Source organism: Pollicipes pollicipes, unplaced genomic scaffold, assembly GCF_011947565.3.
Source record: "Pollicipes pollicipes isolate AB1234 unplaced genomic scaffold, Ppol_2.1 Scaffold_7231;HRSCAF=8579_pilon_pilon_pilon, whole genome shotgun sequence".
Lineage (NCBI taxonomy): Eukaryota > Metazoa > Arthropoda > Thecostraca > Pollicipedomorpha > Pollicipedidae > Pollicipes > Pollicipes pollicipes.
Genome location: NW_023597034.1, coordinates 1,348,076 through 1,374,441, shown reverse-complemented (window position 1 = coordinate 1,374,441; position 26,366 = coordinate 1,348,076). Strand labels below are relative to the sequence as shown.

The 26,366-nt window shown below is 52.0% G+C and overlaps 1 pseudogene; it reads right to left on the bottom strand.

Moving 5' to 3' along the window:
• Positions 1-3,453: 3,453 nt before the first annotated feature.
• Positions 3,454-16,120, bottom strand: LOC119109613 (dnaJ protein homolog 1-like; annotated as a pseudogene).
• Positions 16,121-26,366: the final 10,246 nt, after the last annotated feature.

Genomic DNA, 26,366 nt, shown 5'->3' with positions numbered 1-26,366 from the left:
TGTTACTAACCGTCCGCATTCTTCGAAGGGCATCGCTAGTTAGGCGTCAAGCCCAGCGAGGTGTCCCCCACATTCTGTGGATTGCTCACGTAGGAGTCCCCGAATTTGGGGGATACTCCAGCCGCGGGAGACGTCCATCCCACATGCGATTGCGGCGGGACGGAAGCCGCGGGGACAGCCGAGGGAGGCCGCCGCAGGGAGCGGGACGGCCGAGGGATGCCGCCGCAGGGAGCGGGACGGCCGAGGGATGCCGCTGCAGGGAGCGGGAACAGCTGAAGGAGGCCACCGAAGGGAGCGGGACAGCCGAGGGAGGCCGCCGGAGGGAGCGGGACAGTCGAGGGAAGCCGCTGCAGGCAGCGGGACGGCCGAGGGAGGCTGTTGCAGGGAGCGGGACGGCCGGGAGAGGCTGCTGCAGGAAGCGGGACGGCCGAGGGAAGCCGCCGGGGGGAGCGGGACAGCCGAGGGAGGGTGCCGCAGGGAGCGGGACGGCCGGGAGAGGCCGCTGCAGGGAGCGAGACGGCCGAGGGAGGCCGCTGCAGGGAGCGGGACGGCCGAGGGAGGCCGCTGCGGGGAGCGGGACGGCCGGGAGAGGCCGCTGCAGGGAGCGGGACGGCCGAGGGAGGCCGCTGCAGGGAGCGGGACGGCCGAGGGAGGCCGCTGCAGGGAGCGGGACGGCCGAGGGAGGCCGCTGCAGGGAGCGGGACGGCCGAGGGAGGCCGCTGCAGGGAGCGAGACGGCCGAGAGAGGCCGCCGGAGGGAGCGGGACGGCCGAGGGAAGCCGCTGCAGGGAGCGGGACGGCCGGGAGAGGCCGCTGCAGGGAGCGGGACAGCCGAGGGAGGCCGCTGCAGGGAGCGGGACATCCGAGGAGGTGCGCCTGAAACCAGGCCGCCTCTGCGGCTGCCGGCGGACGGACGGCAGGCGTCAGCGAACCAGTAGCGGCGGGCGGGCCGCCAGCGCACCGACGCCGAAATACACGGCGCCGCGGCGCCACCATACGGGGATGCTATTTTCACCCGACGGCGTATTTATAGCGGCGGTGGACCGAGGCCGTCTCCGCCGCCGCCCAAAAGGTGGGCGCCGGCGTGAGCTGGCCCCATCATACCGAGCGGGCGCTGCGAGATCGCTGATTAAAACGTCCCCCAGGTGATATGGCTCGTTCCGACCCATCGAGAGTCAATCTTTCAGGCTGGGATGGTGATTCTTGGCAGCGCCGGCGCCACGGGCGCAATCGCCAGAGCACCGTGAGGTCATCACCTTTTGCAGCCGGCCCAGACCTGCGCCTCCCACAAGTGGGGCATGACCACTATGTGTGTACGGTGTCTGGCCTCTGTCATGGATCTGATGAGCCGAGTGGCAGCCGAGTACTTGTGCTATCGCAACCATACCAAGGGCGACTCAGCTGCGCTCTGGCTTAATGACGCTGTCAGGGCGGCGTATTGAGAGCGACTTATTCCAGTGCCCTACACAGCCATGCCGCACAGCGCATAGAGGTCGCGTAGCGTCGCCGACGACAAGATAACTGCGATGCTATGTTGGGCAAGCTCGGCATAGCGAAAGGTTTGCTGCGCTAATTCTGCTGACCAGAGCGTCTAAGACGACCTGTGGAGTACGCTGCTGGGATTGATCTGCGATGTTCAGCTGCCCCAGTCCAGAACGGCGTACGTACGTAGGCACGCCGCTCCGTTCTCTCAGCGAAAGCCGCTGAGACGTCCCCGCCAAATTCGGAGCGGCACACGAACGCAACGAACGTGATCCGACTTCGCAACGGCACTCTCCAACTGGGCCGCTATGGTGGCCACAACAGCATCCACCACAGCCACCACAACAGCCATCCCGGAGACCCCTCCCACCACCCGCCGAGAGGAGTCGCGCCCGGCTCGAGCGCTGGCCGGAGCCGGGCGGTGCCGGCCTCCGCACGCGCACCTGATGCCGACGGGCGGCGCGTGCCGAGCCGGCCGTGAGTCATCGCCTTGGGTCGGCTGTCGACGTTGGCCCCGGAAAGCGCGGGGCGGGTGGGGAGGGCGCGGAGGAGCGCGCCGCCCCGCAGCCGCGGGCGGTGTGCGGCGGCTGGGGTGGGAGGGGCGGCCGGAGGAGCGCGCCGCCCCGCAGCCGCGGCGGTGTGCGGCGGCTGCAGGTGGGGAGGGGCGGCCGGAGGAGCGCGCCGCCACAGCCGCGGCGGTGTGCGGCGGCTGCAGGGGGGGAGGGGCGGCCGGAGGAGCGCGCCGCCCCGCAGCCGCGGGCGGTGTGCGGCGGCTGCGGGTGGGGGGGGGGGGGGGGCGGCCGGAGGAGCGCGCCGCCCCACAGCCGCGGGCGGTGTGCGGCGGCTGCGGGTGGGGAGGGGCGGCCGGAGGAGCGCGCCGCCCCGCAGCCGCGGGCGGTGTGCGGCGGCCTGGCGCGCGCCCCTGCAGAGCACAAAACGCAGTCAAACGCCAGACTACAAGCCGGGAGTGGGAACAGCACGCGTCACCCATACCACGCGCGAGACTGGAGAGACGGCGGCGTGAGCGTGCGCGCATGCCGCCGCGGTCATTACGAACCGGACAAGTCATCGTACCACGAATCACACGTGCCAGCCATGTTGCGGGAATAATAACAAACAACAAACAAATAAACAAACAACGAGGCAGTGATAACAATGCAGAATGGAACCCATTGGCATCCATGGGAAATTCCCCCCGTTATCAACGACATGCATGCAATAGGCTCGCCCCAAGATAACGCAGAATTGCCGCAGAGGCAACTGTGTGAAAACAATTATCCCCACCGCACTCTTGGAGAAAAGTTCGTTATTAAAAGGCCAGCTATGAGCATATTCTGTGCGAGAGAATCGTCCATAGTCCCGCTGCGTTACGGAATCACCGGATATCTATAATCTGCAAGCTTTAGATGAGCCACGGAACCATAGTCTGTACGACGTAACCGAATGTGGCGAAATAGCCTTTAAGACGTGGTGCACGACCAGCTTGCCATTCACACACGCCGCCTGGTGAAATCAGGTTAGTAGACACGTGATCGCTGGGGACAAGACAGCCATTCAGGGATCCAACATTCAAAAGACGGTATTGTGAAACACCAGCTCACGTCTTTGATGCAACAGAACAAGGCAGTGCGTCAACGAACAGCCTGTACGCCTCAGTATTGATCTGCACGCATTGACATTGAATTCCAGCCGGTACTGGCGTCCGCTGGGCGCCACGCACGCGGGACCTCCGGCCCAATCGGACCACCGGCAGTGACGATGGTGCGCTGGCGCGCCTCACCTGGTCCATTCTAGGTCAGGCTGGTGCAGACCTCGCCCCTCTCTCCCGCTCGTGCGCTTCCGGGTTGGCGAAGGGCGCGACCGGTTAGGTCGCTTCCGGTCGACACACATGGCCGTGGCCCACACTCCAAATACGGCGCGCTGGCCGCCCACCCGGCCGCCGGCCCGTCTCGCCGCGGCCACACACACGCCGTAGTCATACCGAATATATTTAATACGTAAGTCACACAGCCTTCGCATATCATTTTCACAAGTTAGGTAACGACGTCCGTATAGCACCGAGGCACGAATGAAGCGTTTATGGCAGGTCTCATACCCGAAGTCATCTCACAACTGATCGAGCCTTGCACAAGCCAACAACCGGTCACGAGTTAAATATCTACGCAATAGATTCACATAAAAACACAGAGTTGGGTGCTTTCGGCGCCATTGGCCGGTCTGCGTGGCGGCGGCGGCGCCCCTGGTCGGCCCGTCCGGCCCCGAGCGGTGCTGGACGGTCCGGCGTGGAAGACACGATCGAGCGGCGTGCGCGGCGCGCGGCCCGGCCGGCGCCGTAAAAGGCGGCGGCCGCACGGCCAGGCCGGCGCCCACGCCGTGCCGCCGCCGCGATGATGGCGATATGGTGCTGGGGCGGCCGGCGGGCGCGGCCGGCCCCCCCGCCAGCGTGAGCGGTGGCTGGCACTACAACGCGCCCGGTGGAGCCGCGGCCGCGTCACGGTCGGCATGCTCACCAGACGTCGGTGTCGTTGCCGTCGCTCTCGCCGTCGCCGTCGCGCCCTTCGTGGCTATAGAGCGCGCCACTCACGGCCGCGAAGTACGGTCTCCACAGGTAGTGGTCCGCCAGTCATATCACACTGCTGAGGATCTCCTTGGCGCTGGTGCTCAGCACCTCCGGGAACTTGATGTCGAACGTGACGATGAGGTCGCCGCGCCGGCTCGGCTCCTTGGGGTGTGGCAGACCGCGGCCCTGCAGCCGCTTGGTCGTCTTCGGCTTGACGATCTCGCGGGTCAGGTCCAGCGGCACGCCCTCCCCGTGCAGCACCGGGATCTCCACAACGGTGCCGCACAGCGACTCGCGCAGGCTAATCTTGCAAACGTACCGGATGTCGCTGCCTTCGCGCTTGAACAGCGGGTGTGGCTTGTCGCGGATGATGAAGACGATATCGGCCGGGATCTTGCCCTGGCCCTGGTCACCCTCGCGCTGGAAGGTGATGCGCGTGCCGGCCTTCCAGCCGGGCTTGACGTTGATGGTGAGCACCTTGTCCTCGCGTCGTGACGTCACGCCGTCCGGGTTCATCACCTTGCGCGAGATCTTCATCTTCTTGGTGCAGCCGCGCGCGATGTCGTCGAGCGTCACGTAGAGGTCGTGCTCGACGGCCGGGTCCTGCTGCTTGGTGCGCGGCTTGGTCGGGCCCGTGTTGAAGGACTGCGAGCGGAAAGCGCCGGGCCGCGTCGAGCCCATGCCGAAGAGCGGCACGCCGCCGTCCTCCATCTCCTCGTCGAAGAACACGCGCCCACCTAGGCCGCCGCCCGGGCCCATGCCCGACGCGAAGAACGACTCGAACGGGTTTTTCGTGCCGAAGAACTGTTCGAATGTGGCGCGCGGGTCGCCGTGGAAGGTGTAGGTGAAGTTGGGGGCGCCGCCGCCACCGCCGCCGCCCATGTTGCCCTTGAGTCCTTCCTCGCCCGTAACGGTCATACACGTCCTTCTTCTTTTTGTCGCTGAGCACCTCGTACGCCTCGGCGATATCCTTGAATTTCTCCTCGGCGCCGGGCGTCTTGTTCTTGTCCGGATGGTGTTTGAGCGCCATCTTGCGGTATGCCTTCCGGATCTCCTCATCTGTGGCGTTTCGACCGATGCCGAGGGCCTTGTAATAGTCCTTCCCCATGTTGACGAGTTGAGAGATCTGGCCGTTCAGTTACCAAAATGTTCTGTAATGGTAGAAACAAAGTTTAGACAGAGATTGAAAGCAGAACCCGACTACGGCGAAGTCTCGTCAGCATTTCTTCTATATCATGTGAATATGAATAAATGCCACTTCAAACACGTCCCCACGCGTAGCTATCGAATGATCCCTTATCGAATTAAGCCTTTATGTTGGCTACAGGCCGTGCACCTTCGGTCGCTTGTCAGTTTTGAATGTTATTGCCAGAAGCTGCAAAAAAATGGATGCGGAGCTGATGAAGTCTTCCGGAAGCATCTCCATCCAAGCATAAACACGCTGGGCATAGCAATGTCACGTGACATTATGCAGAACACAGCCGTTCGTTAAAAGCAATTTTCCGGGAGCGATCCGACTGTGCGGGACAACAGCCAGCCAGGCCCGGGAAGATGACTGGCGCGACTGGACGCGCCTCCCACATCGTCAGCACGTGTTCGAGAGAGGAGAGGTTATTACGTCTCGGATACGGGTTAGTGGCGGGCCGAAGGGCCAAGAGTCTTACTTGAATTATGAGATATCCCACTTCAGCGGCCCTGCCCTGCCGGGCTGTCCCGTTTTTGGACGTTATTATCTTTGCAACCGCCGATCGCATGTTCATGCGGTTTCCAGCAACAAGACCCTCACTTCTTTAAAATCTGCGGTCTAAGTTACCAAATATTTGCATGCAAGCAGCCTGATCCGGCATTTCCCGTAACAATCCAACATCACTACGATTTTGCTTTCCCGCCGTATTAATACAGAAAACGTGAAATTCAACTTGCACAATATGCTGAAACGCGCCGGATGAGAAGCCGTGTTTAGGTCATAGCGACCCAGCGCCACAGCGACGGGACGCAACTGTCACATGATGCAGGAGAAAATGGACATCACATAAAAAACGTGAGTCGACGCGCACGTGCGGCCACGTCCTCTCGTGCACAAACCACACATACACCCGTGTGGGGCGTTTGTTTAGTTGGAAATAAAACCTCTGTAACCAGCCCAGACGAGGGCGGGAAACCCACGGCACGGTGTAGGCCAACGTGCCACCTGCGGCCGGCCAACGGATCTGAAAACTTTCCGACTGCAGGGGAGCCAGCCATCGACCGCGAAGAGGCCGGCGCCAACTTCTCTGACACCCATCTCCAATGCGGTGCTGTGGCCTAAGCTAAGGCAAATAGGGTCATGGAAATCACACAGGCGTATAGCCCTGTTTATTGCGACCAATATTCCCAAATATTAGTATTTGCGATTTTGTGCGATTTTATCGGCGACTGCAAATCCCATAAATTATTGGAAATTCACCCATGGCCACGACTACGACTGTCAAGCCTTACCGAAGTCATGGTAAGCTATTTTTCTAGCAAACTAGCTACGGATTAGTGCCCGAGAGCTGCATCAGTTGACCTCCACCTCCTGACTGTCCACGAAAGGTACACTTTCCAACGCATTTATAAAAGTTGTGCTCGTCGGCTGCCAAAGATGGCTAACTCAGCTTATCTTCTGGCATCATCTCCATAGCAACTAACAACTCTCACACCAGTTACCGGCTCGCTCGTTCCCGACCGCACAATGCAGCCGACTGGTGCGCCGCCGCGGGGCCGCACTGCTGTCTGGCATGGCGGCCAGTCTGCGCGCGTCCCGCCGCACGTGTCCAACTCGAAAGTGGCCCAGCGAGAGGTTCACTGGCGCATCACGCGGGATGCCAGCGATGACGCATCGATTACGAGAAGCAGGGCTTTGAGCGCACAGCATATGCGTCCTTGTTCTGACTGATGTTTTACCGCACACAGATGGAACACGGTGGAGGCGTCGAAAGAACCAGCCTTTGTTCATAACATTGCCCGGATCGTCATCGACTGGGAAGTCCTCGCGGTCAGCACGCAAACGCGCCGAGGCGTGCATTGATCGCGCGTGGCACTTTCGGACGGCCGAGCGACGGCCGGAGGTCCGGTACAACAGCCAGCCAATCAGGCACAACGGCCGGCCAGTCAGGCACAGCGGCCGGCCAGTCCGGCACAAAGGACAGCCAGCCCGACACAATGGCCAGCCAGTCAGACGCAACGGCCGGCCAGTCAGACCCAGCGGCCGGCCAGTCAGGCGCAACAGTCGACCAGTCAGGCACAGCCGCCAGCCAGTCAGGTACAGCAGTCGGCCACTCCAGCACAGCGAGCCACGGCCACTCAACAGCCACACAACGGCCACTCCGGCACAACGGCCGGCCAGTCGGGCACAGCGGCCGGCCGGCCAGGCACAGCGGTGAGCTGGGAGCCAACCTATCGTGACCATCGCGTGACAGCTGTACTGGGGCGAAAATGAATGCGAGGAACATCACAGAAACATCCCAGATGGCGGCACGGCCTGGTCCCGGCTGACTGCTCACAACGAGGAAAAGGCTGTAACGTGCCAATGTCCACTTACCACTTAATGGAGTCAAAACAACTCAACTTCAAACCTTTATCGGCGTATCAGGACGTACCAATGCCCAACAATAATGTATCTGAATCGAAAGCACCCAAATCCGACCTACATATGAAAACACAAATTGCTGCGCAATGCAATACAACATCAATAAGCGACTCTCAGGGATTGGGCCATGACAAAAATGACTGGAGTCAGCGGCACAACATAGGTGGGGAGAAAGCACTTGCAAGTAAGGGCACCTTTTGTTCGATTAAGGTGCAAGTGTTACCAAAAGCCGAGAGACGGGCGTAACAAACCAAAATAGAGTCATGTTCCTTAGCCCAGGTGAGTGAGCGACGTTCAGCCCCGATAGTAGGACACCCTGTACACATAAAGATGCCCTCAAGCCCTACGCATGCTCTCAAGCAGTGGCAGGAGCACCTCTAAATCCAGGTCGAGGGACATCCATAAACGTAGGTAGGCGAGGGCCACAGCCTTTAGGAGAAACATGTCCCCCCAGACTGAACAAGTGGACGAACATCAAGAAGCGTAGGTGGTGGGCTGCAGGAGCTCAGGCCCTGGCGCGTGTGGAGGCGAGGCCTTAACGCGGCTAAAGCGGCGTTCAAAAATTAAAGAGGCGCAGCAACGAGCCTGACTTTGCCTGCCGATCCCTAGGTCAATGGTAAATCCGAAGACCACGCACAGTGTCACGCCAAACCAAACTGCAGATGCGCGAGGATGCCGCGGATCAGCTGGGAAGGCGTTCACCCGGCGACCACATGCGGGAAATTGTGGGGTTCAGGCCTGTGTCTCAGCTAAAACTATTGCCTTCCCCTGGGGCAATCAGCGCGGGCCTGTCGACGCTGAGACGTCAGATTCTGAATACGCCATTACGCTCACCTAGCCCACTTAGAAGGGAATCCCAACAAGAAAACAGAGGCTCCATGCTGAACTTACGAATACACGAATGTGACGGCAATTCCACCAGTAATATGATGGTAGTTAGAGAGATCAGGTAAAGAGACGTTCGTTCCCCCCCCCCCAAAAAAAAAGCAGAGGAAGACTACAGGCTAGAAAAGAAAATGTGAGTAGAGCAAAGCAGTAGACGAGGGGAGTGCGGGAGAGAAAAGGAGAGGAGTCGAGGTAATGACTAAGTAAACAAGCAATGAGTAAGTACTCCTCCCACGTACAAGAAGCTCCGAATCTACAACGCATCAAGGAGCATATTTACTTGAGATATTGTGTTGCCTACAGCAGTATTTGCCACCACGTAACCGATAGCTGTAAGCGAGCTTTTTTATCTCTAATGCTTGCTTCAGTACCTTCAAATGTAGAACATTCCCTTTACGAGAAAAAAATGAGCAAACATGAGGCCATTGTCCCACGAATTCAACGAAATGCTACACTATGGCTTTGATGTTTCCCCTGCGGCATTTACCACAGTGGTCTTCTCGAAGCGCACCTTATTTTGGGAATGGAGTATCAAGTGGTCTATAGTTATGCGTTGGTTCAAACTTCAACTAATGCACTTCTTGGTAACTGGCCCTTGCCGCCTACACTGGCCACTACAAACGTTCATTTGCCGTCCATTTAACGTCATTTATTGACGTCATTGATACCCGTAGAGACATGGCACCTCTACTGGCATGAATGACGCCAAGCCTGCATGAGCCATACGAATTTTGAGCCCGCAGGCCCGCAGTGTGCGGACTAAAACAGCTCAAGAGAGGTACCCCTGACCCGTGACAGCCGACTTCTGCGCTCAGCACATTCTGCCATCGTCATGACGAAGGTCGTTGTCATGACGACGAAGGTCGTGACAATTACAGTTGCCTTGAACTCGGGATACATTCTAGGGTCACCACAAAAGGAAAAAAGTGTAGTGCCGTTACAGAGCATTGACAGCGAAATCTGTACTACAAATACTTAAAAGTCACATCCCTGTTATATTTTGATGGTGCTGCGGTGGTACTATCCAGTGCTACTATTAGACGCAAGTGGTCCCGAGGTGTCACCAGTGCACATTTTTGAAACATGCCCTAAAGATGGGGCCTTCCTTTAAAACCCAGCGATGGAACCACAGACGTGCAAAATTCTTGCATGCCGTAAATTATGAAACAGCATGGCATGTTTCCAAACTGGTAACATGTATGTGCCATTTAGTATTGTCGCGAATTGCTCATTGTTGACATATATTTGCGCACAGTTGTATGCATGTAATAAAATTCATAGGAAAGGGACGGGGGAGGGGACGGTGCAAGCTTCTCGCGGACGCTACGTGAATACATTCCGGCCTGTCTTTACATGGCTTGCTGCTATCAAGCATAGCTATCAACCATCATCACATAGCTTAATCACCGCCCTCGCTGCGTAGGTGCAACGGATCGCTATACATCCATCGCATCAGCCGGACCACCATATTTCGAACTGAAATGTTACTGGGGCCCACTGAGTGCAAGCTCTTCCGAAACTAAGGTAAATCTCCCAACTGGAATCGGAATAATCGCCCCATAAGTAGAGTCCAGATCCAGTCTTGGCAATTCGTGGGAACAGACCAGCGACCTTAGAAAACACTTCCGGATATATATATATATATATATATATATATATATATATATATATATATATATATATAGTTACAAACTAGCAACCCCGCAAACGCTTTCTCCGTTGCGATTATATATATATATATATATATATATATATATATATATATATAGTCACAAACTAGTAACTCCGCAAACGCTTTCTCCGTTGCGATTATATATATATATATATATATATATATATATATATATATATATATATATATAGTCACAAACTAGTAACCCCGCAAACGCTTTCTCCGTTGCGATTATATATATATATATATATATATATATATATATATAAACACCTAGATATGGCCAATTCTGGCTGCGAATTTGATCATTTCCAAACCTCTCATTGCACATCAGTCGTAACAATCACAAAAGTCGCGAAGAAAATCATTCCAGTCTGCCCGCAAAGAAACACTCGGTTGAAAAGGTAAGAACAACATGACGTCACAAAGCCACCAGCAGCCAGCAGGCGCCGCCGCCCGAGATTTGGGACTATAGTTTGTAAGCCGTTTGACGTTGGATTTTGAGGTCTCCAATCTGAGACACTATTCTTCATAAGCCTTACACGTGCTTGCCTAAAAAAAGCAAGAGCACGGTGCAATAACTGGCAGCTATGTAGGACAAAAGGAGAAGTGCAACTGTCGTCATAGAGGCTGTTTTCAGACGTTGGCCGGGGGGGGGGGGGGGGGTCGGCCGCCCATATGGATACTGAGGAGCTTATATGGGCTGGCACTGAAAGCGTGAAGATATTTGGTCGGGGTGCGGATGTGCTCTTCGCGTGTCACCCGATCCTTATCTTCGTTACATCTCGCCAATTCTGGGACTTGAAGAGCTGAGTATCCCAATCATGGACATACTTTGCAGACCGCCGACGCTCGGTCCCCGGTTGCTAGCAAACAATCGCTCCCTCCCGCGGGGCAGGAGGACCGTCCGAAGTCCTCAACCCAAAAGACCAACAATCAGAATGGGAAGTTCAATCGACTACCAGCTTACTGGTACCTGGAATAATAGCCTTTGGATATCTCCCATCACCCAAAACGCCGACTTCACCATGGTGTTCAGTTCGGTAAATTTCTTGTGGTGGCGTTTTCGAACGAGGTTACTGTGCTTTTATTGTATCATGTAAGGTTTTAGCGATCATTTGATTTCTGCAACTTTGGACAGCATACAAGCCGACTAACGGTGCCTACGGCACGATTTGTTGAGATCATCTCCAGCGGAGCGCTTACCACGCTCCACCACTCGTGACTACGTGCCCTTGGATTGGTTCGGATCAGGGCGCTTTCGGCCAGTTCTGACCATTTACGGCAATGGTATGATGAAAGTAGTGGATAGAGGTGGGCAAGACGACACATACCTGCGAGACGTCCGCCATAGAGACTTAACACGCACAAGGACTCAACCCCTTCGGGGTACGTGCGGGAGCTCGAGTGCCCGAGGGAATGCAGCTGCACCCACACCATCTCAGATACCCAAAATTAAGTAATGTCATCGCATGATACAGCCAAGCACTCAAGGTTCCCCAACTCAAGTACACTCAAGGCTGATGCATGCACTTTGCCGCGGACAAACGGAGCGTCGCAAGGATGCGGGATGCAGAGTGAATGAGGAAACGAGGGAAGGTGACTGAGCGCCATAAGCCGCTCACGAAGTTATAAACTACCGAAAGGAACACGACTGCAGTCCAGAGAAACACATGCGCAATGCTTGAAGTCACCATAGTGCTCAAATCCGCCGAAAAATTATTATTCTGCCGAGTAACTGTCGGATCGGACCGCAGGAACAGTAAGTAGACGGCAACTAATCAACAAAAACAAGGCGCGAATTGGTCGGCCCCCATCAAAGCTCCAGCATCACGCACGTTTCTCGCCAACTTCTCGCCATCAATACGGTAAGCCAGCACTCAAGCTGTCGGGTACGGATCGACTCTGTAGCAGCGCGGAGGTGGCCATCGGAGGCGCAGCGTCGCGCCCGGCCACCGCGGAGACACATCCCCTTTATGGCCCTCTGAAGATGCTACTGTACTGAGATCTTGCATTCAAGTTATCATTTGCAGGAAAGCCCATTGAGAGTAGCACACGGTTCAGAAACTGCAGGCCCCCAAATCAAGGTAGCTTTGTTCTGCCGCTTTAAGCCTCACCCTGATTCGGCGTGTTTCGTAACGCGGACTGATAAGGGGGGGGGGGGTGGGGGGTGATACGACCTCCCTGACGTTTGTACACTCGGAAAGATATGGCTTAGCAAAACAAACGAATGGATTGGTCTCAACGAGATCTCGCAATAAGCAAAGGTTTTTGATGTGGCTAGGAAAAAAACCGACCCCATTATGCCAGAGCCAAGGTCAAATTTCTCTAACAATCACAATTTCACCTTTACCACTTCGCGCATACCAGGTTATGTCTTGTAGCGATACGAAACCTGAACAGGCATGTTCCTTGTTCAATTCTGAGTACAATGGTGTATGTGTGCGCACTGAGTACAATGGTGTTTCATGAGTCTTTCCCATATCTTTATGATGTTTCGCTCCGTTATTGAAACAATGCCCATACGCCGAGCGCGCTCCGCAGCATCGTTGATTGCTGCTGCGCGCATGCTGTAGGTCGCCATGCACTGATCCTCAAAAGCCGCCGCTGCTCCGAAACCAGAAATGCTAGGGACACGTTTTTTGTGTCCAAATACATGCAATAGATGCCTCATAGGCTACTGAAAATTAGGGCGCGATTGCACCGCATACCGGGGCGGTATCCTCAACAAATCTCGGGGGCTTCTCATCGACCGTCTCCCCTTTCCGGGAGAGGGCTAAATGCCTATATATGGCGCCGCCGGCCAGCCGCACGTGACAAGGTCTCAGTCACAAATCCACGTCTCGCTTCGTGACATCACGTCTCGGATGCGCTTTAGCGCCGTCAAGCCTTTCAGTATCATGCGACTTCGCTGTGCATTGGGAATACAGCTGCATCCCATCATCTAAGCTGACTAACATTGGACTATTGACATTGCATGATGGTGTTGATGAGTTTAGCCGCGCCGACTACCCTGGTCACATTGCGCCCATGATAACATCGCATGGAAAGAATGGCAGCCTAGTACAGATGTTTCTAAAACGTGATGCATTCGCAGGTTTGCGGATAAATGAGAACACAAATTTTTCCACCGCTTCGCCAATTCACAAATAAAATCAGATCGACGATCTAAAGGCTGCCCTATTCTGATAAAGTTCGTACATAAACCATACTTGGTCAACTTAATCATAAATTGATCTTAACGCGTAAGTCTTTCGCGCAAAGGGCAATTGACGGCATGGTTAGACATTGTGGCGACGCTACCACTATACATTTGTACTTTTGTGTACATGTGGTGTGGAATAAACTGCAACTGTCCAGTTTGAGCGATTAACTGTGGTTATCACATTGTTACCTGTCACATACAATGTGTTGCACTGAGAATGGACCAGACTGAAAAAATCCCCGTTACGCCCAACAGGTCCGGCTCAGCAACACAACGGCCACAAGTTAACATGTGTTTTCAGCGTATTCAAGATGTTATATTCGACGTGACATAGCGCAAAGTTTTGCCGGGGTATTCGCGGTACCATACGTTTTCTTTTTACATCTTCGTAACACACGTGACAATAACTGCCCATGCAGGCACCAACAGATTATCGTTTGCGGGTAATACGCGTGCTTTTAACAAACGGAACTACAAATTGTGTTTGCAACGTAAACGAGTATATCATGCTTTTGTATCGCTGGTCGGTCCTAGGCATTAATATATGATACCAATCATTGAAATGAGTGTTGTATATGTCTGTATATATGTATATATACATATATATATATATATATATATATATATATATATATATATATATATATTTGTATCTGTGTGTGGGTGTGTGGGTGTGCGTGTGCGTGCGTGCGTGAGTGCGTGCGTGCGTGAGTGCGTGCGTGCGTGCGTGCGTGCGTGCGTGCGTGCTGTGGTGCGTGCTGTGTGTGTGTGTGTGTGTGTGTACGTGTGTGTGTGTGTGGTATCAAATACATATCGTGCTGGGGGCGCACGCTGAACTCTTTGTAATTGAATTTGCTGCGCGACTTCTGTCGCACATCGATCAAATCGTGGAGACTCCGCACGTCATGCAAATATCCTACGTGACGTAATGCGCCGTCAGGTATAATCTTTGCTATTCGGGTCGCTGTTAACACCGAGAGGCGCAGAATCTATCGTGGCATGATGTTATGACTGACATCAACGGCATAGATTGTTTGTGATCGGTCGGTACGCCTACCCCTAAGCCCATGCACGCGGTAAATCCGTGTTCCCACGTATGGCGCATGGTCGTCAGCCGTCTGAGCGCATCATGCAAAAGCGATGTTTCAGGGACTTGTTAAGGACAGGTAGCTTCATGTAAAAACATCAATAGTTTCTTCATGCATCAAAAAAAATCGCAGCTTTGCCTGGGCTCAGTGTGGTGCACACATGCAAGGCTAAGAAGTCAAGACTTTGGTAGCTTCCTGAGATGACTTGATTACCAGCATTCTAGAATGCCACATAGGCATGCAAGATCTGTACTTATGTGTGCTGGCATGGCAAAAAGGTTGGGGAATCTGGATGCCTGTCATGCCTACATAAGTGCAATAGCATGCACCTCAAATTGTGGCATCCCAAATGTTTAAAGAAAATGGGGTGGTAGAGCAGTATCCAGGCTACAATACCATGTGGGTTGTAGTGGTAATAACTACAACAATGGCAAATACAAGTGATGATGTATTTACATGTTGTATGTCCTATATTGGTAAGGATATACATAGCAGCTCTTCTGAACATTAAATAGCAGGACCTATATAAAGGTGATGTTTGGATCAGTTTGAGTGTCTGAAATCACCATGAACACCATACCTCCATGCTAGGCAAATTGATTTAAGCCATGGAATGCACTGATGACAATTTTGTCTTTATTTGTTATGAATATTATCCCAGGAGTTCCTGTGATTATGTTTTCTAACCAAGAACCAACTCAGTGATCGAAACCACCATCAGCTGAATAATTGGATGTACATGATAGTTAAAAATAATGGAATGGGTTAGACAATCTTATATTCTGGCATCAAAAGTATCCTACTCCAGGCATGCATGGAATGCACTATAAAGCTGATTCCAGATCCCACAGGGTTCCATGTTGATGGAATCTTGGGATTAGATCCTGGGGTCTTTTTGGGCTTTCCCCAGAGTCCAGACCCCAGACACACATATATATGGGACTAGTGAACGCAGGACACCAAACTGCAATTGAAACACCACTTCAGAATGTCCATAGAAGCTAGGCTGAGGTGCTACTGATATGGTGGCATCTCATGTAAGTATGCCAGTCAACATGCTGTAGTATAAATGTGTGGTGCTGTATGTCAGAATTTCTTCTTGTGAGTTGCCAGGTCTGGCTCAGGCTAAGGATGCATGCCTTGAAATTGTGCAAAGAATGCTGGATGCAGCACATATCACAGAGATCTACATACCTCTTACTGAAACCAGCTCAGGGTCCCTTTTTTACAATCCAGAAATAATGTGGGATTGGGTTCATCAAACAGATGCAAGTAAAGCTAGCTATTGAAAGTGGGTGGGACAGGCCAGGAGGCAGTCAATGGAAATGTATGACAACCTATGACATGGGTAATGCCATGGACAAACAGAATGCATTGACGGCCACATGCCATCTCCCACAAGTCCCCAATGTTCATAACCACCTACCAAGATACAGCAGCCGACAGTCCCCAAGGGACCACATCTGCTGCCAATGGCATCCGACCCACCTGCTGGTGTGAATTCCAACTGCTGTGGTCAGCTCCGCCCAGTCGCAGTTTCCCTCCCCGGCCGACGGGCTCGGCAACCCCACCCCGAACCGTCCATTCACAGAGTGAGGCTGCCAGCCGGCGGCTCCGCGGACCGACACGCGCCGGGCACTCACCCCATATATGGCTCCGATGACGCAAGGGCGAGCTCGGAACCTGTTTGGTGGACGGGTATTCGGCGGTGACGTGATCGCAGCCTGGCCTTGGGAGGCGCAACTTGCAGACGGAGAGCCATCTACATTCGAAAGTACAATATGTAGTTTCCAACCGTTGCGTTAGGTGCTGCTGTCTGCATTCGGGGAGGACGATTGGTGCTCCAGGTGTGGTTCCTAATTTTGTCTTCTTTATCTCCGATTCCGACAACACTAATGAATTCTTTTGAGCTCCATATGCTGGTGTACAGGGTAGCGAAAGATAAGAAGCTGGGACGCTTGTTGTCACTGACAAAAAACGGGACGGAAACAACGAAACGGGGCAGGGCTCTTTAACGTTTCAGTTCCGCTCCATCACCTCTTGCTCTTCTATGTGTAACCTCATTTATGATGCCCCCTTGATATATTGAACGTCCAGGACCAGACATCTGCGTGCATCGGAGCAGTATACTGGCATCGACAGACCTTCCTGATGGAGGATATCGGTCTTGATCTCTGAACTCGTCAAACATCAGTCAATGTGAATATTCTCTCAGACACGAGCACACTAGGGAAGGGGGGGGGGGGAGAGGAGGCACACCTCGACCCTAATGGATCAATCGACTGCTAATTCACCTGAATTTGGCGGTTCTCAGCATTTGTATCAAGGTAATCAATTTTGTTGGGTTAGTGATCACCAACATCGTCGCAGGTAGGGTGCGGGCAACGTTTGGGAATTGAGATGTTTAAGCTTTTAACTCCAACGAGCAAATGACCAAAAACCCGTTTATTTTACACTTGGTTTGTGTCAGATACAGGTCGAACTGCCCTCGGTCAGTTCAGCTCGAGCAAAACTGCCCTTTGCGTGGCCACATAATGCAATACACGTTTATCGTTCGCATTTGAACCAGCTAAAATGCTGACATGATGATCATGCAGAAATAAGTCGACAAAAACTGCCACCTCAGTAACCAAAATTGCCTAGACATGGTCACACCGAGACGAGTGTTTTTCAGTTCAGCGATATCGCCGGGGATAGCAGCATCCACGATGAAGCCGTGTGAAACACGGCAGCTGCCTGCAGCCGGGACATGGATAAATATTTGTTCATCGCAGGATAGCCTCGGCATTTCGCACACGAAAAGGAGAGAAGAGCAGAAATGAAAAGGCAAATGTAAAACAGATGCTTTCTTCACCAGCTCGTTTGCATTAAACGGGATGTCTGGCGGGAGCGGAAACATGAAAACGAAGTGAAATATATTTGATCCCAATAATGCATGCAATATGGAACAAAAACGAACATTAAAGCCAAACCAACAAAATCGAGCATTTTAAAAAATAATTGCATTAAACAGGGTACGATGAGTGACACATGTCCTATTTACCGGATGCCTATTGCAGAGCGGAAATCATTTTGGGTCCCAAAACAAACGAAGCAGTATGCAAGGACCAATGTTCACCCTCAGGCCATGAGCGCATTTCGTCAACCCCACTCACCAAGCTTACCGTGCTCCTAATCAAGCGCCCTTGTCCAGCTAATCAAGCGCTTATGTTCTCGAGCTTTGAGGCATATTCTACCAGTTCCTGGAACCTAACCTGGGGAGGCCACATTGTATAGTTCCTCGAGCCCCACGCGCGCACAACTGATGTCGGCGTTGGCGCGCAGAGACCGACAAACATTGCCAATTGGACTCCGCTACTCTAGATTCGGCGGGCAATACGACATAAGGCTGCGAGGGGCACAGGTGCGTCTTATCGCTGCAAAGTGCACACGCACTTGTGAATGCTCCGCACACGTGCGAATCTCACAGGTGTACAACGCGCGGACGTTAAGTTAAGTTTTTTCGTTTAGTTTTCATATTTTGCCAGACTTAAGTAATGCAGTAGCAGAATTCACGCCTAGGGACTGCTGCACCGAACCACCGAAGACAAATCACAGTCTCGTTGAGTGCACCGTTCCGTAAGGGCGTTTAGTGAGGAGCGCCTTGTGGACCTGTCAATGGCAGGAAAAAGCCAGACCGCCGAAGGGCTCCGGCAGCACGGCCAGCGGGCGGCCCGGACGCGCGCCTGTACCGCAGCGGTCGTCACCCGCTCGCCCCAGGAACGAGAACAAGCGGCAGGGGCCCGGCGTGCGTCTGTGCTGACAGCGGTCGTCACCCCCCCCCCCAACCCCCGCATCGCCCCAGGAACGAGACAGCGGCGGCCTGGCGCGCGCGCCTATACCGCAGCGGGTCGTCACCCGCTCGCCCCAGGAACGAGACAGCGGGCGAACCCGGCGGCGCGTCTGTACCCAGCGGTTGTCACCCGCTCGCCCCAGGAACGAGACAGCGGCGGCCCGGCGTGCGTCTGTGCTGCAGCGGTCGTCACCCGCTCGCCCCAGGAACGAGACAGCGGCGGCCCGGCGCGCGTCTGTGCTGCAGCGGTCGTCACCCGTTCGGCCCGGGGACGAGACAGCGGCGGCCCGGCGCGCGTCTGTGCTGCAGCGGTCGTCACCCGCTCGCCCTAGGGACGAGATAGCGGCGGCTCGGCGCGCGCCTGTGCTGCAGCGGTCGTCACCCGCTCGACCCGGGGACGAGACAGCGGCGGCTCGGCGCGCGCATGTGCTGCAGCGGTCGTCACCCGCTCGACCCGGGGACGAGACAGCGGCGGCTCGGCGCGCGCATGTGCTGCAGCGGTCGTCACCCTCTCGACCCAGGGACGAGGTCAAGGGAGGAGGGAAGCACGTAGGCCATGAACTTTGCCCTCCCGAGCCAAGAGGTTTCACCAGATGTTAGACGATTTCATAGGGATGTCGTCCAAATCCTCAGGATATCGGAGAAGATTTGACATTCAGCCCAGTGGTTGTACGGGTGACGTTCTGCGACCATGTAAAGATACGCGAAATGATACGGCCAGTGGTGTAGTTTTGCTAAATAAGTGTGGAACGGGGAACAGAAATGGCTAAACCTTTCGACAACATACGCCAAAAATGCTTGAAAACCAATTATGATTTGCTGGATTCGGATGTCGTATCTGTTCTTGATAAATTTACACCTGAATCCCGAGGAGGGTGTGGCTTAGATGGGCGAGCATTCACCTCACAACCGCAAGTTATGTGGTCAGAAGCTGGCTCCCGGCCGAGCTTCATCGACTCGCGCGGAAATCCGCGCAGGATATGACCATGCATGATTTGAGATATTGAATGTGTCATTGAACCCAAATTGCTGTAATATTTGGACCTCTTGCGAGATCCACATGCATAGCCGGCGCACTTCGTACCGGTGTCATGGTACCAGCACGCTAGACTATTCAATCAGTGCTTTTAGCCAGCGCCGACGACGGAGTGTTTCGGCTTGTACAGCTTCAACTCACAGGGAAGACACTAACTGTGTAAAAACCTGATCGAGTTTCGAAAAAATCAGAGACGTCCTTGCTTTTATTTTATTTTATGCTGGCGTAATAGCTTAGCGATCTAAGATCATGTGGCTTTAATGACTTCTTACACGTTAACAATCACAAGATGATGCCCTGTATTTCAAAAAGAGGCATTTGGGTTAATTGTATCGTAGGCACCCTCGTAGACAGCAAAGAGAAATGTATTCAGATGGCAATATTAGTATAAACTGGGCTACGGACATAATAGAAAGAACACACATGATTTCGTGACATGTTCGCTCGCTTTGTTCAGACACTCGACATTGTCCATATCCAGAGGCACAGCCATGAATTCTGAGTTGGGGGACACAATTTTTCACGGGCCTCATGAACAAAATGGAGTCTTCCGACACCGACGGACCGCCTTGGTATTATTTCCGCATTCAATGAAAGAGGCGCCGAGGGTATGAGCTCACAAATCAAATTGTTATATGTATCATATTGTAAGTAAGAGTCGAAAATCCAAATAATGGTGACCTTGCGATTATCTAGCAAAGGATCTCGCAATCCTAAAACGGGGCCTCATGTTCCCGAAAGGCCTCCCGATCAGTGACGCAGGAAGGGTAGGACACATGGGGTCGCAACGAACCCGTATGTCACATTATGTATGTCACGTATGTCACATTGTTCGATAATGGCCTGGTCATTAGTCGCAGCATTCTCCCATAGCTGACCAACTACGACCAAGCAGGCGTCGACCACCAATTTAGACATGTCATGAAGCGAAGATTACATTCCATGACAACAGAAAGACTGGGAGATATTTTCAACTTATTTCACAAGAACCCAATTTTGCCGGGCTTCAAACAGATGAGAAGCAGCAGTAAACATGATCTGCGGAAACTTGAGACCCCAACAGCCTAAGAAGTAGCATAGCCAGGATTTCGCCCAGGAGTGGGCCAAATTAGGTCATAGGAGCCCCTCCATCCAGAGGCCCCTGCCATCTTAAGAGGCCCCTGCCATCTTCAGGCGGGGGCGCAAGACTTTGCCCCACCCCCACCCCATTGGCTGTCCCACTGGGTCTAGGGGCACGATTCGAATAAACATATATTTATCAAGTCCGACGTATACCCCAAACAATTTATATACGTATACCCTTCAGTATAACCTGAGTCCCACCGGGCTCAAAGTAAACTGAAGGAACTTGACCTGGGAGGCAAGCCCGGCAACCAAGGGAGGAGGAGGGGAGGGAGAGGGTGAGGGATGGAGAGGAGGGCTTTGTACACTCTCAATTCATATAGCACATTTTGAACATAAGCAAATCTCCTGGCTACTATGTTAGATATACATCTACAACTGTTTTCCACAGGTGAACAATATGGCCTATTCGACTCATTTATACCCTCGGTAACCAAGACTACCCAGCTTTCTAAAATACGCCCTCCATTTCGACAAAGTTTCCCCCGGGGAGGCGGAATTCTATCAGCCGGTAGGGATTTAAAGTCAATGGGGAGTTTCAGGAAACTGCCTGTTTTTGGCATAAATTCCTCCACCGAGTATTCATTTGCCTTTTCCTCGCCTCTTCTTTAATATCGCCGACTTGATTCGTTGTGTGCGGGACACTTACATTTGCCGTTTGTGGATAGCGTAACCCGGTATTTTAGGACATAATTTGGCGTTTTATATAATGCCGGCTTTTCGTACAACATCCGTGGATTATGTCACCCAACTGACACTTGAGTCGTTACAAGTACTTGCAGGCAATGCTTCGGTAACGGACGGAGCTGTCTTTTTAAAGGCGAACGTGAAGACCTGTTGCGTTCAGTAAACGATCTGTGTTTGCATCGTTTCGGGATGATTTCAATATCATCCATAGCATTTCTGGCCGATCCTACAAATGACTTCCGGGATACCTGACAGGAACCTCGCCCACATCACACGATGCGATTCCCTGTTCAATTTCCGGTCAAACGGTGCTAATTCTCGTCGATCCAATACCCGGCTCCCAGGATGTAGTCAGGCTTTCGAACCGCTGCTCGTCGATTTTTTTATGGCTCACATTTTCGGACCACCCGTGCAAAACTGTCCCGCAACAAACCTCGGACCACAGCGGCTCACGAGGTACCTGTGAAGAACCGCTTCAAGTGACGGCGCGACGTGTTCAAATTTCACCATTCAGCGACCCGCCGTTTGGCATGGCGCAACGTAATGCAAAATGGGACAGACAGGCAGACACAAACCAAGCGAATGGATTATGTACATATATATACATATATATATATATATATATATATATATATATATATATATATATCTCTCTCTCTCTCTCTCTCTCTCTCTCTCTCTCTCTCTCTCTCTCTCTCTCTCCTTCTCTTCTCTCTCTCTCTCTACATATGTATTACTTTATCGGGATTTCTTAAGGTGCCCTTAACAAAGACTGACTAAACCGTAAGCAGAACGCGTCGGATTGTCATTCCATGCGTGATGTTTAATTACTTGATGCATACGTTCATCGAGCTTTCACCTCATAGGTCAGGGGTAATCGCATTCAGTTATCGGGCGTTGAACACGTAATTCTCCTCCGTTGCGAGCTTGCTATGTAGCGGCTGGTCACTGGGGTATATATTATCGATATATTTATTTTTACACTTCCCACTCTAGCTGTGGTAGACACATGGGCTGGGGCTCATGAGACAGCTGATTGCTTTACCTGGCAGATGTCAGCCAGCGGGAGGTGAAAGGGACTCCACCATTCTACGGCGTGACCGGGTCCGTGTGACCGATGACGCGCAAAAGATTCCCCGGAGGGTTGAAGAGAAAATATTGGCTCATACGCTTTCGCAAAACGTTGACAAGCATTTCGCGGCTCAACACAAGCAGCACTCAATAACGGAATGAGACAACCGTCTTCAAAATGTTGCTTGTGTGGGACTGACAAGCCTCGTCGTTCGTCACAATCTACTCGACGACACGAGGCGCCAAATGGTGGCATCTAGATAAAGATATCACGCGCGCTGTATGGCACTTCAGGTACATGGCGCTGCACTACCGGACGAACGCAACTGGTTAACACCTGTCCCTGTCACCTGTCCTAAAACACCTGTCCCTAAACCAGAACCGTTCAGTAATGCCTCCCGCAGACTCGTGACTCTCGGTCGTCGTTGCTAGGTGCAGTGGTTCCCGGTACAAACTTGAACGTGCTGGTGTTCTGACGACTCACTCTAAATAAGATGCGCATTTGAAATGATTGATTATCACATGACTAACGCTTGACCAGTTCATGTATTTCGTCATAGTCTGTAAGGCAAAAGAGCAATCAACAAAACAGACGATCCGTTTAAACAGCAAAGATCGCACGGCCATACAACAAAATTTATGCTCCGTTTAGTCAGGCCTTTCCCGAAACGCCCGGTGCTCTTCCAACGTTTCATAAAATGCCTGGAAATACTATATCGGTTGGGCAGATAAGATGACATCGTTGCCTATGGCAAAACGTCCACGAAATCATGGAAGTTAAAGTGATGTCTAGGTTTTTCAATCAGATAGCGTAGTAGCGATAATTTTGCGATGTTGCATGTAACCCGGCATAACAAAAAACCTACTTTTTACCTGGCATACTGGACTATGCCAAATTCCTATGCTAGATCCATCTCAGACCCCATGAACCCATGCTGAGAAGACTAAGCAGTCAAGCAAAAGAACTAAAGCTCTATAAAAAACTGGACAGAGCATTTGGATCTAGAATAGCCTGGAGTCGGCCTTTAAACTGGATATGAAACATGAAAATCACCGTACATTGTAGGGTAAAATACTGCTATTTACCGCATGACACACTTTTATCCAGTGTCATTCGTGGAACATGGCTGGTAAGCTAAACAAATCGGCATGCACGTTTTAAGATAGCACAAAGCAAGCTGAACGCAGATTAGATCTGAGAAGTGGGAAATATGGGGCCCAGGGGGATAGTTAACACTGCTGGTCCCCACCTTAAAAAGGCGGAGCCCATGGGCCCCCGGTCCCCATATTTCCACGCCCATGAGGACTTTTATGCTTCTATCCACGCATCCTTAAATGGTTGTGTCTCTAATGTATGTGCACGATAAACCTTTTGATGAACCTCACAATAAGCGGGTGTTCGATCGCCTCATAATGCAAAAGTATTTGCTTCCTTGCCAAGCCAGTCCCACACAGGAGTTAGCATAACACTTCGGCACGTGAAATAGGATTAGAAATAAGCAAACGGACAACTGCAGACATTTCAGCGTGGATGTCAGAGCGAATGTGAGGCATGTCAGCAGTTGCCGACGTTTGTATGCTGTGTTGCAACTTTGACTTTGGTGGGCCAAGGTAGCCAAAGCGTTGTACAGGTAGCGGACCTTGCTATCCAAGGCTTCCTCCTGTAGGCCGTCTAGCATTGCGCGCCATCAGCAACATCATTAGGGCGATATGGTTTTTAGATCTTGGAGCAAGTGGAAATTCGTGGAGACTCAGCAATACAAACGCACTTAACCTTGTCAGCAACAGAAATTGAACGATAAGCCAGTTGTTTCATTCGTCATGTAGATTGTCTGACCACCGACTTACCAAACGGGACGCCATAAGGTAAGTTGCGGGGTAAGTTGGAAAATGTCTTTAGTTGGACGGTTTTGTCGCAAGTGAGTTTTGTCGTTTGCTGTCACAATGACGCATGACATGCTGTTTGTGAAGAATAGCACCAACGGGCATTGGCATGTGATGTGTGTTGCGATCGCGTGTTGTCGTTTAAAGGCATCAAGGTTATGCCAAGATCAAGGATATGAGTCTCTCATGTGCGGGTTTCAGTTGAATAGCACAACTGTGAGCTGGTGACACTTTATGCAGTGATTATTCAGTTGCTGAGCTCGAGATCACGTCTGCCGGAATAAGCGGGTTCTGTGGAGGCACGAATCCCCGTCTAGTGATATTGGTGGTACAACATCCGGCGAATCAATTCCAGATTCTATATTTAATTCTGTCTAGCTGGCACCACTCTCCAAATGCATTTGATCTCAGAAAATTTGCTGCCTCTATTTTCTCATGTGATGACAAACCGGCAGAAACATAGTTTGCAGCGCAATTTTGCATTTCATATTGTAGCCGACACTATATTAATATTATAGTCATATCCGACTGACACAAGCCTCGGACACACCCAAACAAAACTACCAGAAGCTAAGTGACCATGCAATATAAAAGAAACATTGAGAGAATTATAAAATCTTCGTGCTCATTTCGTTCGCGTCGGACTGCTACTCTTTACTGCATACTGAGCTGAACGTACGCGCCAAAACGGAACATTCCCTAACGTGTAACTTTAACCGATCGTTTGCATGTTTGGTCCTTTCCCATCTGCCTTGGTGCCCACAGCCTCTGGAACAAGGAGCTGTTCATCTGGAAAAAGATACTCAGTGGCATGGGACGGCTCCCTGTAAGATGTTCAACGGTGTGTTGCTGGTCATGATAACTGTCAACCACCTCAGCCTCATCGGCGGTAAGATGCCTATTACCGTGTTCTGCGCAAAAACCTCTATGAAGATCATTCTGAACCCTATTTATTAGACAGCGATTTTGCGACAGCTGACACTTTGCTTACTGTCACCGTCCCAACAACACAACCGATTTGAGAATTTATGTAAGGTTAAATCAGTGTTCAACGAGTGTTGCGGAATTCACTGGCATAACCTAACTCGCCAAAAAAGTTGAGAAATGAGTGATATTTAATGCGCCCGTTTCAACTTTCTTGCCCAAGCGATGTTCTTAATCAGCGTGATAATACGATTTAACTGTGATATTTTAGAGGCTTCGACGCGTTGCAATGATCATTCTTTGATGTTAAATGCATGCCTGTATATAATGCATTCTTGAAGAACGGGTATAATAACCAGACTTAAGGATATTGTGTTTAATGAAGCTTTTGTGTTAGTTGAACACGCATGAGGGAGCACTCGGTATATTTGTTTTGTTAAAAGGCTTCTCCTTACGTTGTCATGCTGCGACTAGTTTTTGTTTTAGCCTGGGCTCTACGGGCAAGGATGCATGCAAGTTTTTGCAATGGGGGAGGGAGGGGGGACGGAGCCCAACCAGCAGTTTGCATGGAGAAAACATTGGCAATGTTGGAAAAACGTGGAAAAGCCCAAGTTTCCCCAACCGTCGTGGGGAATGTTTAGGGCTCTCAAGATGTCTCCGGCACCACCGACCATCACTTGGGGAAACATGGGGAAACATGGGATTTTCGCGGGCCTCTCGATAATCAGATTTGAGATTTGCTTGAGGAAGTCGTATTTATGTGCGTAATCGCCATAGGTAGAACGGAGAGCACTCGGGATTCCCGACAGGCCGTTTGGGAAAACGTTGAGAAATACCAATCGGGATGGACATTTTTCAGTGTGTAATCACCGTGAGCAGCTAGGGAAGCGCTCCCGACACCCCTGTTGGGGAAATGTTCGGAGACAGTCCGGAACAGATTAGGGTTGGGATATATATATATATATATATATATATATATATATATCTTCTGTCTTTGCAACTCAGTGTCTTATGCCCATGCGGTGCCTTAAGTGCCTGTGGACTGTAGAAAAACGACCCCCATTTTCCGACGCATATTCTTTTGTTACGATCCTTCAGCAGTATTGAACATCATGAGCAATGCAGTGCAACTTGCAGCAGATGAATAACTACACGCAGTTTTTAAACGTTCTTTGCGTTAAGTGTGCACCCACGCACCAATGCGTTGCAATGGTTATTTACCCCAAGTGCGGGTAACCACTGCAGCTGATGTGTCCTTAAAACCTAATAAATAACAGTGTTTCAGAGCTGAGCATATGAATGTCGGACG